General features: G+C 42.9%; 1 long non-coding RNA gene across 1 annotated transcript; it reads left to right on the forward strand.

Annotated features, from left to right (window-relative positions):
• Positions 1-1,975: 1,975 nt before the first annotated feature.
• Positions 1,976-13,103, forward strand: LOC142771873 (uncharacterized). The gene is made up of 2 exons (XR_012886192.1): positions 1,976-2,490; positions 3,787-13,103. It is a non-coding gene; the product is annotated as an uncharacterized LOC142771873 (long non-coding RNA).
• Positions 13,104-13,306: the final 203 nt, after the last annotated feature.

Here is a 13,306-nt window from a genome sequence, read left to right on the forward strand (position 1 = left end):
CATATAGTGGAATAATGCTTCTAGCTGCTTCCTCAGATGTATACATGGTCGACACAACTCGTCGACAAAAGACCACACAATTGTCTTGCACACATAACATATTGCTTCGTGCATGTGAAAGAGGAAGACGCTATACATACATACATACATACATATATATATATATATATATATATATATATATATATATATATATATATATGATTGATTGATTTGTGGGGTTTAACGTCCCAAAACGACCTTATGATTATGAGAGACGCCGTAGTGGAGGGCTCCGGAGATTTCGACCACCTGGGATTTTTTGCACCCAAATCTGAGCACACGGGCCTACGACATTTCCGCCTCCATCGGAAATGCAGCCGCCGCAGCCGGGATTTGAACCCGCGACCTGCGGGTCAGCAGCCGAGTACCTTAACCACTAGACCACCGCGGCGGGGCAGATATATATATATATATATATATATATATATATATATATATATATATATATATATATATATATATATATATATATATATATATATATATATATATATATATATATATATATATATATATATATATATATCGGTTTTGTATATATCTGAGGAAGCAGCTAAAAGAGCTGTGATAAACCAAGTGTTTAGGAGTATATGTACCCGGTTTATATATATGTACCCGGTTTAGGGTATATGTACCCGGTTTATATATTTTGTGTGAAAGTTAATGAAGCAGAACCACCTATCTTCTATTGAATTTTTACTTAAAATACTGAGTGGTGTGGATTTTAGGACATGAGAAACAGTATTAGGACATGAAAAACATCAAATTCGACAGAATTTTAAGGCAGAACACAAGTTGAGATTGTGCCGAATCTGTTGTGAATAGGAAGTGAGCGCAAATGCACATCACGTTAGACTTAGCCACAACAAGTGATCCCCCTGTGTTGTGAATAGGAAGTGAGCCCAAATGCACATCACGTTAGACTTAGCCACAACAAGTGATCCCCCTCTGTTCTACGTTTGCACTACATACTATTACCTTGAATATGAAACAGTTAAATTTCTCTTGGTTGCTTGCAGCGTTTTTGTAAGATCAATATTTCTTCATGTTGCTTAGTAAATAGCATTGAAAAAAGCACACAGTGATGTACTTTGTGAACCTAGAATGTCGATATAGAATAAAAACTTGTGAATTAATCGGTGCTAACACCTGTTCTCAAAAGTGCATTTGCCAGCTGCCGGCAAACATCCCCGTGGTTTACTGTGCCGTCACTACCCCACTAAAGCAGAAATACCTGCCGTATGGTCACGTGACTGCAGCCAGCCAATGGAGACGAAGTGCCGGCAGTAAACCGTGGAGCCTGCTCTGCCGGCATTATGGAGAATTTCCAACTATAACTGGATCAGAATTATTCACCACGATCAACAACGGTCACCGCTTAATCGAAATCACGACATGCTAGCCACAACGCGATCAAAATCGCCCGCGTGAAGCCGGCATGACCAACGCGCGCACCTCATTTCGTCGCATCCCAGTTCGCGCGCACACCACGACAGCGTTTGAGTTGCTTCATAAAACTACAAAACACATCTCATAGAGAGACTTTCTGAGCAGCAGGCACGAGAAAGGGGAACTTCTACGCAGCACACCTGAGTGCGATGCACTAAACGACAAGCCAGTTCAACATGTCCTCAACCACTCGGTGATTTAGTTGTCCAGAGGGGTTTCGCTGTCTTCCTCAAAATCGAAAGAAAGCTGAACGCACGACCGCGTATCTAAAAACGTTAGCGTAGTTAGCATGCTGTCTTCATCACTTCTTTTGACCCACGTAATGCTTGACCAGATAGAAACAACAATCGAAGGCTGTCTCGCCGACTGTACACACACGAAATCAACACTCGCACGTAATAAACACACGGTAATGCTTTAAAGGAGCAGCACGTGTTATCATTTGAACGAGTGCTTGTTTCCCTCCTTACCTGCCAAACTTATTTTTGCTGCTGCTGATAACGATGGAGCTACGGCGGTTCGTCAGAGGTGGCCTTGGCCGCTTTGGCAAGCATGGCTTCCTCCCTCCGTGCATGGAGGCAAGCATGGAGGGGAGCAAGCAGTCGTTTGAAATAGTTTGAAAGATGACACATTCTGCTCGATCTGTGCAGTCCCTATTGTAGTTTACTTACGTGCGAGTGTGTGTGTTTCGTGTGCCTACAGTCGGCTAGACAGCCTTCGATTGCTGTTTGTAGCCAGGCTTCACGGGGTGAAAAGGAGTGACGATTCGAAGACTGCGACCTAACTACGCCGCGCGCTCGTGTGCTCAGCTTTCTTTCGAGTTTTCAGGAAGGCAACGAAAGCTCACCGAATCGTCGAGGACATGTTGAATGAGCTCTATTGACTGGCTGCAGCTTTGAAGTTGTCCTGTGTGCTGTGGTCTGACAGAGCGCTTGCTGTATCGTGTGTGGACGTCGTTGCCACTTGCGTGTTGATTTCCGCTCAGTGCATCGCACTTGGGTGCGCTGTGTAGAACTCGCCTTTCTCGCGACTGTCTGTGTTTCACGAAATTGGTATTCGGTTCCGTTTTGTGGAGCGACTCAAACGCAGTCGTCGGGTGTGCGATCTGACAAGATGCCGTGCGCGCGTTAGTTATGCCGGTGTCACACAGGGGATTTTGATCGCGATTTGATCCTACAGCGTTATTTAGTAGGGTTGAGAGCTGGGCTAGTTGGTGAGACATCATTTAACCATATGGTGTAGTAGCGCAAAATTCACGGGGACAAAGAGGACAAGGAAACACGACACTCGCTCGAGTGTCGTGTTTTCTTGTCCTCTTTGTCCCCGTGAATTTTGCGCTACTACACCATAGCGTTATTTGGATCAAGCAGTGACCATTGTTTAATTGCGATGATTAATTCTGCTTTGGTAATAGTTGAAGCAGCGGCGGCGCCAAGACTTGTTCTTAAGGAGGGGGTACCGGAGTAGCCGCGTTGTGTTTTGGAAGTTTGCACTTAGGGGAACAAAGTGAGAAATATTTGAGTGGGCCGAAGCCCCCTTAAAATTCAGAACATTGTATGAAGAGGTAAGACGCGGCCTTATCTCGCAGCTAAATTCTCAGAAAAAAAAATATATATACATACTGCACGGTAAACCTGATGAATAGATACACTGCACTGAGCTAATTTTGGCTGCATTTGGTTTCGGCTCCACAAATTCTGCCTGTTTGATCATTCCTGTTTTACACTTATTTCTTGTTGTATGTTTATATACAGGTGATTTGCTTGTCAGTGAAGGACAGTGTTTTTTTACTAAGCAAGTTTCGATAATACTTCAGGCGTTTCAAGAAGAGACTCTGTGTACTGCACAATTTTTTTTACACTGACATTGCATTTAAGCCTACTACTAATGTTAAGCTTTAAGCCTTTGACATTATTTTGGAAAGGGCGGTAACATATTACTGAGATTTAACATGACTAGTATGCCACTGGTTTATCAAAAGCAGTAGATTAAGTTTAAAAATGTGGGATTCCCCTTACAAGTACGTAAGTCTGAATGCTCAAAAATCTTTGAGTTGTCATCCCATAGAGATATGACCAGCCATGAATTCCATACCTTGTGTGGAGCAGCAGAGAACCATATCTACCATTGCAAGTTTCGCAGTTCAGAGAGATGATTTGATGCAAGCTTTATTGATATGCTAGATGTGATAGCTCTTAACACATACTTTATCTTTGTCATGAGTGTTCTCTATCTTTCCGTTATAGGTTTATTCATCTGAAATCTTTACGACATGCCCTCTCTCATTCATTACAGGTGGCTCTGCCATTCTGCCAGCCAGTGCATGGAAGAGAGAATCAGAGGAGTTGAGCCAACAAATGCAGAGAATAGCTTTATATTTCGATATCTTACTGAACAAGTCGGCTGACATTGCAGCTCTGCAGTTCCTTTCACAGACTCGATATTAACGTTTTCGTCGAGACGCTGAAATGTGTTGTGCTGAAATGTGTAGATCTAGTCTGGGAAATCTAGGCATTTTGCTAGGGACAAGTATGTCCACGAGTATAGGTGCCTTACAGAGAACATCAACGCAGAGAGAGAGAGATAAAGATACAAGGAAAGGCAGGGAGGTTAACCAGACGCACATCCGGTTTGCTACCCTGCACTGGGGAAGGGATAAAGGGGAGAAAAGAGGTTGCAGAAAGATGAGAAGGTACACACAATCACGAGCACACTCGGGGAGCACACACAGTTTACAGGCGGTCGCTCAGGTTTGTTGACTTAAGGTAAAGTAGCAGTGCTTTAGTTGCTTTCTGCGCAACTGAGGCAGATGCCCAAGGTCCTAGTATCTTCTGCACACAAAATGGTCCGGGGTCAAGTCGATTCAAAACCATCCGTAGCTGGCATCGCTGTGTGTCGTAGCAAGCGCAGCTGCACAGGACGTGTTCGATGGTCTCTTCATCTCCGCAGTAGTCGCATGTAGGAGTGTCTGCCATACCAATGCGAAAGGAGTACACCTTTGTGAATGCAACACCCAACCAAAGGCGGCATAACAGTGTCGCATCGGAGCGGGAAAGTTGTGATGGTAGCTTTAGCTTGAGCGAAGGATCCAGTTCATAAAATTGACACCTTTGGAAGCTGGTAGACGACCAGAACGTGCGTGTGAGATCTCGAGCCAGCAGGTAAAGTTGTCTTGCTGCATCATTCCTTGATAGAGGAATCGGGACTACACGGGTTTCTTCATGGGCTGAGCGGGCTGCATCATCGGCTAATTGATTTCCGGTAATACCGATATGTCCAGGCAGCCATTGATATATAATATCATGCCCTCGTGCTAGAGTTTCATGATGGCAATGTCTTATTTCTTGTACTAGTTGGTCATGGCTCCTCCTACGCATGGCAGACTGCAAACTCTGAAGCGCTGCCTTCGAATCACAGAATATGACCCATTTTCCTGGACGTTCTTGAACGAGATATTGTAAAGCGGCCCTTATAGCAGCGAGCTCTGATGCCGTAGATGTAGTCATATGCGACAACTTAAAGAAGATTGCCATATTCCAGCCCTCTGAATACCTTTCTGTAGTTGCCCGTCTTGTGGCCCTGTAACATGTACTACGTGGATTGTACTGTTCTACCCAATTGCCAGGCAGAACTACTTTTGTAATTCACGACATACTAATGGCAGTAAGCTTGTGTTAGCGTGCAGGTCGCGGCACAGTTTTGTCAGCACTTGTGTTCTATTCGCTCTTGCTCTTTCCTCGAATGCAAACATTACGATATGTTTTGGACAACATGGCCTACTTTACAGCTTGGAATCTTTTGGATGAAAAGCTAGATGGGCAACATGGGGGGGGGGGGGGGGGGGTGCAGTGTTACGGCACAGATATGCAGTTAGACAAGTGAGGGGATGTTTGTGTACTTTCTTTACATGAATCGACTATTGTGTTCCATGATGTACATATCGTTGTGTATCTCGAACAGCCCAAAAGAGGTACTGGGATCGATACCCAGCACCTCCACCAAAATGTTGCGAATGTATTTACTACTTTAGAGTAGAAAAGTACTCCAGCAGTCAAGATGGCAGCCGTTGTGTATCTCGAACAGCCCAAAAACGTCGTCGTCTTCTTCTTCGCACCGCCCGCATAGCTGCATAGCCGCGAACCCGCAACAATATAATCATCTTTGCAGGGCGTCTAAACTGGTCAGTATTATTTTTAGCAAATGACACTGTTTTATTCAAACAAAACATGTCAAAGCACACCATCTTTTGAACTAGCAACTGCTTACAGCCACTGTTTCTGATAATGAGCGCGTAGTTTAACATTGGGTTGTGTCACCATTCCAGTTTCTTTTGATGTTGGTTTACAGTGTGGTTATAGAAGTATTGTTAAACACTTGGCCTCACTTGTAACAGTACTTGGTCTCTGTTTGTCACATTTTCTCGCATGAAGTGAACTTTCCTTGGTTTGCCGTAGTTTGAAAGGGACATGTGCAACAGATCTTTACTGGGAATGCCATGTATGATGATTGCTGAGTCGATCAGTGCTAGTCTCTTATGCACCGAGCATTTCGTTTATGCTCTGCCACGTCATGTACAGGCGTAATCGTGGAATGGATGTTTTGGTGGTTGTTTTTTATACATGAAGTTATTTCATTTTACTGTAATTTTGCATTTTGTGATTGCTTCTTTTTTTTTGTCATGCTTTTGAGGTTCTGTTCACCAAGCTTTAATCGATTTAACACTTTCAACAGGAAATAATAGCCTGTAAATAGTGTTTGAGGAAGGGTCGGCAACTTTTGTGGAAAGATATGGTACCATGTCGATTTCTATGGGCACAGTAACATCTGAAAAAAATCTTTCTCTCATGCAAGCCAATAAGCATTAGGCTTAATTTACTCCTTGTAAAAAATTTCCGTCAGTTTATTGTGAGCAATCTCGTAGGTTAAATGAAGGGATATAGTTTTCTCCATGCCTCCATACTGGCACGTGTGGGCTTTTGTTAATTTAAGAGTGTTGAAAAGCTCGTTCTGTGAAAATTTCACGAACAATGTTGGTATGGGCAACGAGCGTCGTCTTGAGCGAAACACTATCATCATGTACGTGACCGAAAAGTCAGGAAAGGTGCAAATAAAGTAAATAATTAAAAATTATACGTGCCCGAGTCAGGATTGAACCCAGGTCATTTGCACGGCAAGCAGCTATTCTACAGCAAAGCCACAATATTGGATAAAACAGTTGTAGAAAAATACTATACGAGCGTTATGTAGTGGAACTCATCATATATTGCGTGGCAAAAGCATAGATTTGTGCGAGGCGTGAAAACATGCGAAATGAGCAAGGTGTTCCAAAGACCCGCTTATTACAAAGCGCTCATACATACGTAATCATCAGCAGCAGCTGAATCGGACAATGTGAACATCTGCATGCACATCCGCGTGCTGTCTATGGACACATAGCGAGGCCTCTGCTGATTCTTAAAAGCAGTAATTATGATGGCTTAGCGAGCACTTAACAAGTGTTCTTGCAAATAGGAATGCTATGATACCTTAGACAACAATCTCCCCAATGCTATTTACCACGTGCTTACATGAGGTTTTCAGAACCCTAGAATGGGAACAGTTAGGGGTAAGAGATAATGGAGAGTACCTTAGTAACCTGCACTTCGTCGATGACATTGCATTGCTGAGTAACTCAGGCGACGGATTGCAGCTCATGATTACGGAGTTAGACAAGGAGAGCAAAAAGGTGGATCTTAAAATTAAATCTTCAGAAAACGAAAGTAATGTACAACAACCTCGGAAGAGAGCAGCACTTCGAGATAAGTAATAGTGCACTTCAAGTTGTAAAAGACTATGTCTACTTAAGGCAGGTAATAACCGCAGAGCCGAACCACGAGATTGAAGTAACTAGAAGAATAAGAATGTGGTGGAGCACATTTGGCAAGCACTCTCAAATTATGACAGGTAGATTGCCACTATCCCTTAAGAGGAAGGTATATAACTGCTGTATCTTGCCGGTACTTAGCTACGGAGCAGAAACCTGGAGACTTACAAAGAGGGTTCAGCTTAAATTGAGGACGACGCAGCGAGCAATGGAAAGAAAAATGGTAGGTGTAACCTTAAGAGACAAGAAGAGGGCAGAGTGGATTAGGGAACAAGCGGGGGTTAAGGATATCATAGTTGAATTCAAGAAGAGAAAATGGGCATGGGTTGGGCATGTAGCGCGTAGGCAGGATAACCGCTCATCAATAAGGGTAACTAACTGGATTCCCAGAGAAAGCAAGCGAGTTAGGGGGAGACAGAAGTTTAGGTGGGCAGATGAGATAAGAAGTTTGCGGGTATAAATTGGCAGCAGCAAGCACAGGACCGGGTTAACTGGCGAAACATGGGAGAGGCCTTTCAATAAATGAGCCCTATGAACATTGTAACCCGGATGGCGTCTGCACAATGCGCAAAGCGTAAGAATACGAATGCATGTGAAGCACTGCAATTAGCACTAGAAATTGAAAAAGAAAACACACGCACATTCGGTTTGTGGGCCACTCGTGGCATAATCACTGGAATGGCCGCAAGCTTTTGCCGAATACACTTTGGAATTTGCAAAGTGTCCTTCAGTTCTCTCATTTTTCACTGTAGGCATACTCTCACCCACTGTGCAGTAGTTGTACTTTCTAGGTTGCCTTCCAGGAATAACTCTGTCCTTTTGCTGAAAATGCATCGTTTTCACTTTTTGCAGTTTTGGTGCGTTGTCGTCGGTACCAGCCATCACATCTAGGCTCTCGGAGAGCAAAAGTCATGTGGATGTGTTCTGTTTGTGGCTATGCTACAAGCGTGCGCTCTAATATGTCGAAACACCTAATAACACACACCGGCGAGCATCCATTCAAATGTGACCACTGCGACAAGGCCTTCAATCAGAAGTGCAACTTGCTCAAGCACATTCGCATCCACACCGGCGAGAGACCTTTCAAGTGCCACCTCTGTCCCTGGAATTCTGCATGGAGGAGCGAGCTGACACGCCACTTGAAAACTCACTGGCACAGCCAACACTCGCCTCAGGGTGACCACATATGAACCATAAAAGAAAAGGCTGAGAAGGCACATAGTGTGTGCATCTTGTTCTGTGGCTTCAAGTGCATCGCCAGAAGTGCTAAGGTGAAGACTACATTGTTAATGTCTCGGGAAAATCTGAAACCGTGCTGCTTGAACAGCATAAAAGACAGGCGTAACTCCAGGACACGTGCCAGCAATATGCAAAAGTTTGTGGATGTTATGATAAATGTTGAAGACTTGTTTCAGTAGGTGTGCATTGGACTGTGTTTGTCGCACGTGCAAGTTATGTGCTCTTATCCGTGTGTTTGTGCATACTGCGAAGTTGTATTGCATTAAAGGGACCCTCAGACCGTTTGTTGAAGTTTTGTCAGCGTTTAGGCTGCAGCATCATCAAATCATTCGCCCCACAAGTTTAGGGACGCACTGTGTACCAAGGCCGCTATGGACAATTATATCGTACCCTCCTTCCCAGTGATGCCATGCCTCCTCAACTCGTGAAACATGCTGGCATAGCAGGCGATTGCAGAGCTCTCATGAGTGCGCTCAACCGTTCGAGCTTCACCAACTCTCGACCACCGAGATTGCACGCCAACAGGTTGCGCGCAATTTCGGAGGTCGTCACACACTGCACCCGACCGACAAGAAGCGCACCGTCTCGCAACTGCGATCGCGGAGTGGTCGGTATTTTAGAGTGAAAGAATTGAAAACTTGTGTGCAGCTTTGAGTCCTTGAAAAAACCTTTCACAGGTCTTGGAAAGTTCTGAAGTTTTGCTTTGAAGACCTGTACAAACCCTGGTTCTGGCGTAGCAATGTCTCTTTATGGTGGTCTTCTCGAAAGCTGTGACATGCTATTCGTTGCAAATGTATATGTCTTTCTTCACTGCCTAATACACTAACAAACCAGGCAAGCAAGTGCAGGCACGCGAAAAATGCTAGGCTGGTTTTGTCATATGTCCTCAGGTCTGACTGATTGTTTAAACCATTAATATGTTAAGTCTGCATTCCTTTTGTTCTTCCCTAGGAAAGAGGCCTAAACACATCTGTAAGGCGCGATTCATTATGCATTGCAGTGTGAAAAATAACGTATCGAAAATCAAAGACGAGACACAGTTTTGTCATATTGAATGAAGCCACATACACGAGGCTGTCTGTGTTTATATTTTGTTACGTTCAATCATTGTACTTCATTGAATCATTGTACTTCATATTTTGCTGCTAATTGTTCACTTTCTACTGCACCCAAAGTCCTCAAGTTCTTTCTGTATAAATGTGCTATTACGAGTTATATTCGATCTTTCTACTGCCCCTTAACGACTTCACAACATGAGCTTGTTAGTCGAAGGACTTGAAATGAATTGAAATTTCATTTGCCCTGAAAAAACTTGCAGGAGCTGAGACTGAAGGCTATACAGCCTCACAAAGGGCCTCTGCTCTTAAATACAGTTTGGCATGCAGTTTATTGAGCATCTTCATATCTAACAAATATTTTTGATATATTACTGCATAAAAATACAACAAACATTTGCATAGTCCTATTATGCAGTCTGAATTAAACACAAAAGAAATTTATCACGAAGTAACATTTCAACAGAACTTCATTGTTACACACTGTGAAAGTACAACATGAGATCCTCATAGCATATTGCAAAGTTATAAACAAGATATTAGAAATGAAACAAACTTTAGGTAGCGTACTCAATATCATGATGTATAAGGATGGTTTTAATAATGGTGTTAGAAGGTACGGAATTGAAATCTACAAGACCTTGTAGATGATTTAGCATTGTAGGTAACTGGTATTGAATGTGTTGTTTGCCATTTGTTTCTAGTGCTGAGATTTTTGTTTGTTGCTGACGCACGTGGTAATTAATACTTCCAGGTGTGTTCTGAAGACATTGGGTCTTATTTTGCTTAACCCATTGCAAAAGTCTGAAGTGATACAGCTGTGTTACCTTTAACACTTCATATTTTTAAAAGGGTGGTTTAGCTTTCAAGTCTCTGATAAGGCCGTGGTATTGCTCAAATACTCGTAAGACACTGTTCTGGAAAACTAGTCATTTTTTATAGTTTGTCTGTATGGTAGTTCCCCATACTAAGATACAGTAGGTCACTTTAGATTAGAACAGTGCACAATATAATTCTACTTGTAACCATTGTACTAAAAACCACATCGCAGTAATTTTTCACTCTGTAATTGCACTCAATGAAAAGCGTACTTGACAAATATCCATTAGAAAGGTGCAAGCTTGCAGACCTCTTGCAACTGTTCAATAAACACCAACTAAATTATCAAAGTATATTAGAATACGTTAGAGGTTACTGAAGAAGCACATATCAGTTGCAGATGAGAGCCTCATCTTATGGCAGTCGCTTAGTACCTTGGGCATGAGCTCTGTGTAAGTGGCTATTGAGAAACCACGCATAAATGACAGTCTGTCAACATCTTCTGTGGCTGCCGTAATAATAGTGAACAAAAATACAATGTTAAAGGGACCCTAAAGTAAAAAAAACAATTGAAGCTCAATGTATAACAACTTATAAAACGACAATATTGTGAACAGCAGTGCCCTACTTACCAGATATTCAGGTGAATATAGAGAATACATGCTCCACGATTGAACATTTGCAAAATGATCCTGATTACGTCAGAGGTACCACCTACAATTTATCACTAGCTGCGCTAAATAAAGAACCTTCTCAGCATCAGGAGGAGTAATAAAATGCTGCTTGTTCGTGTCTGATTCATGGAAAAATGAACTGCCGGGCGTTACTATGGTGAATTGCACGAGCGGTTCAAAAGTTCAATTCTCGCTTGGTTAAACTGGAGAGGTCCTGCTGTCTAGTGGGGCCCAGTTGAACCAATCATGTCTGCCACCTCGCTGGCCATGGCAGAACATTGTTGTTGCTGCTGTTGTTGCTGTTGTACCGTTGTTGCTGCTGTATCTCCGGTGACAAAAGTAACATTGCGAGGTTTCTGGGCCGCTATTTCAACAAACAATGTTGACTTAATAGTTTCCTTGGTGTCCTTTTAATCATATAATAATAATTGACGGGGTGTAACGTCCGAAAACCAAGTTTTGAGAGACACCTTAGTGGAGGGCTCTGAAAATTTCGTCCACCTGGGGGTTCTTTAATGTGCACCTAAGCACACGGGCATCAAGCATTTCTGCCTTCATCGAAAATTCAGTCGTAGGTGCCAGAATTTGATGCAATGTTAATCGTACTGAATACTTCAGAATTGACAAGGCAGATAATTGGGATACGCTTGTTTAGCCATATATCGGGAAGTTCTGGCGCATTCAATTTGTTCTTTGTCACATATGAACTTAAATGTGGGTTAAAAGAGTTGCATATATTTCAAACATTTATGTGCACATTTTCGTCATAATTCTGTCTTTCCTCATTTCGCACTCTTGCTACCCTTTAACAGTAGTGTAAAGTAATTTTACTAGCCAGCCTCCTTATCTTTCCCTTGAATCATAACTGTGTTGTTTACTGCAGATTGATCATTTTGAACATTGCAGGCCTTGCTGCTGTACGTCATCACCCTGACCAGCCGGTTCGTCTGGGATCTCCCAAGAAAAAGATCGCATTCATGTGTACTGTGTGTGGCTATATTGCAAGGCACAAATCAGTTGCACAGAGACATCAAATAACACATACAAGCGAGCGCCCATTCAAATGCGAATACTGCACCAAAGCCTTCAATCGTAAGGGCAACTTGGACTTGCACACGCGCATCCACACTGGGGAGAGACCTCACCAGTGCTACCTCTGTCCCTGGAAATTTTCATGGAAGAAAGATCTTATGCGCCACTTGGAATCTCACAAGCGCAGGAATCCTTCAACCGAGAGTGCACCCATGTGAACTGTGAAAAAAGAGGCTGAGGAGGCATGTGGTGTGTGCATATCATGCTCTGGCTTCAAGTGCCAGAAGTACCAAGGTCGGCCATACTTGCACCCCAGTGAAGTTTGCAACTATGTTGCTTGAATGGCATGAAGAACATGCATGACTCCAGGACACGTATAAGGAGTGCACTTATTGGATGTTATGATAAATGTTGAAGACTTGCTCCTGTAGGTACACACTGGACTGAGTGCGTGGAACATGGAAGTAACTGTGTGCTCTCATCCATGTGTTTATGCATACTGTGGTGTTGCATTGCATCCAGTATTAGGTGAAGTACCTGGTTGTTGTTGTTTAGCAATGACTCATTACTATGGTTTAATGAGAAGGCACTGTGTTTCTCTTTGAAAGCGAATGCCAATTGTTTTTCACTGTTATGTGTTTGGTGTGACGGCCTTAATGTTACCCTCAAAACAGAAATGCTTTGCAGTTCTGCGATTTCTTACTTGTAGCAGTGAGATCTCCTTAACGAGCAAGCATGTGCTGTTGTTAACTTTCTTCTGCTCAGCTGAGCCGCTTGATACAGGCATGATACTTGCACAGCCATAGGCAAGGCACGAGCTTTAGGTTTCTAACGAAGTTGAGCATTTAGCACTGTGTGTGTTGGGTGCAAGTGATTTACTTACATTCATTTGTTTATGTTCTAATAAACGAACTTTGTTGTGAAACACTATTTACTGATGTGATGTGTTTTACTGATGTGTTTTTAGAAGCCATTGTTGTCAGCTTGTCAGTAAGTTTATTGATTATCATACAGCAAAAATATCTTTGCCGTTCACGAAGGACTCTGGCATGAAAATGCCGCGGATTCTCTGCCGTAGGAAATGTTGTTCTCCTTGTCCCAGCTACATTAGTATTCACATGAAACTTGCTTCC

The sequence above is a fragment of the Rhipicephalus microplus genome, chromosome 9, assembly GCF_043290135.1.
Source record: "Rhipicephalus microplus isolate Deutch F79 chromosome 9, USDA_Rmic, whole genome shotgun sequence".
Lineage (NCBI taxonomy): Eukaryota > Metazoa > Arthropoda > Arachnida > Ixodida > Ixodidae > Rhipicephalus > Rhipicephalus microplus.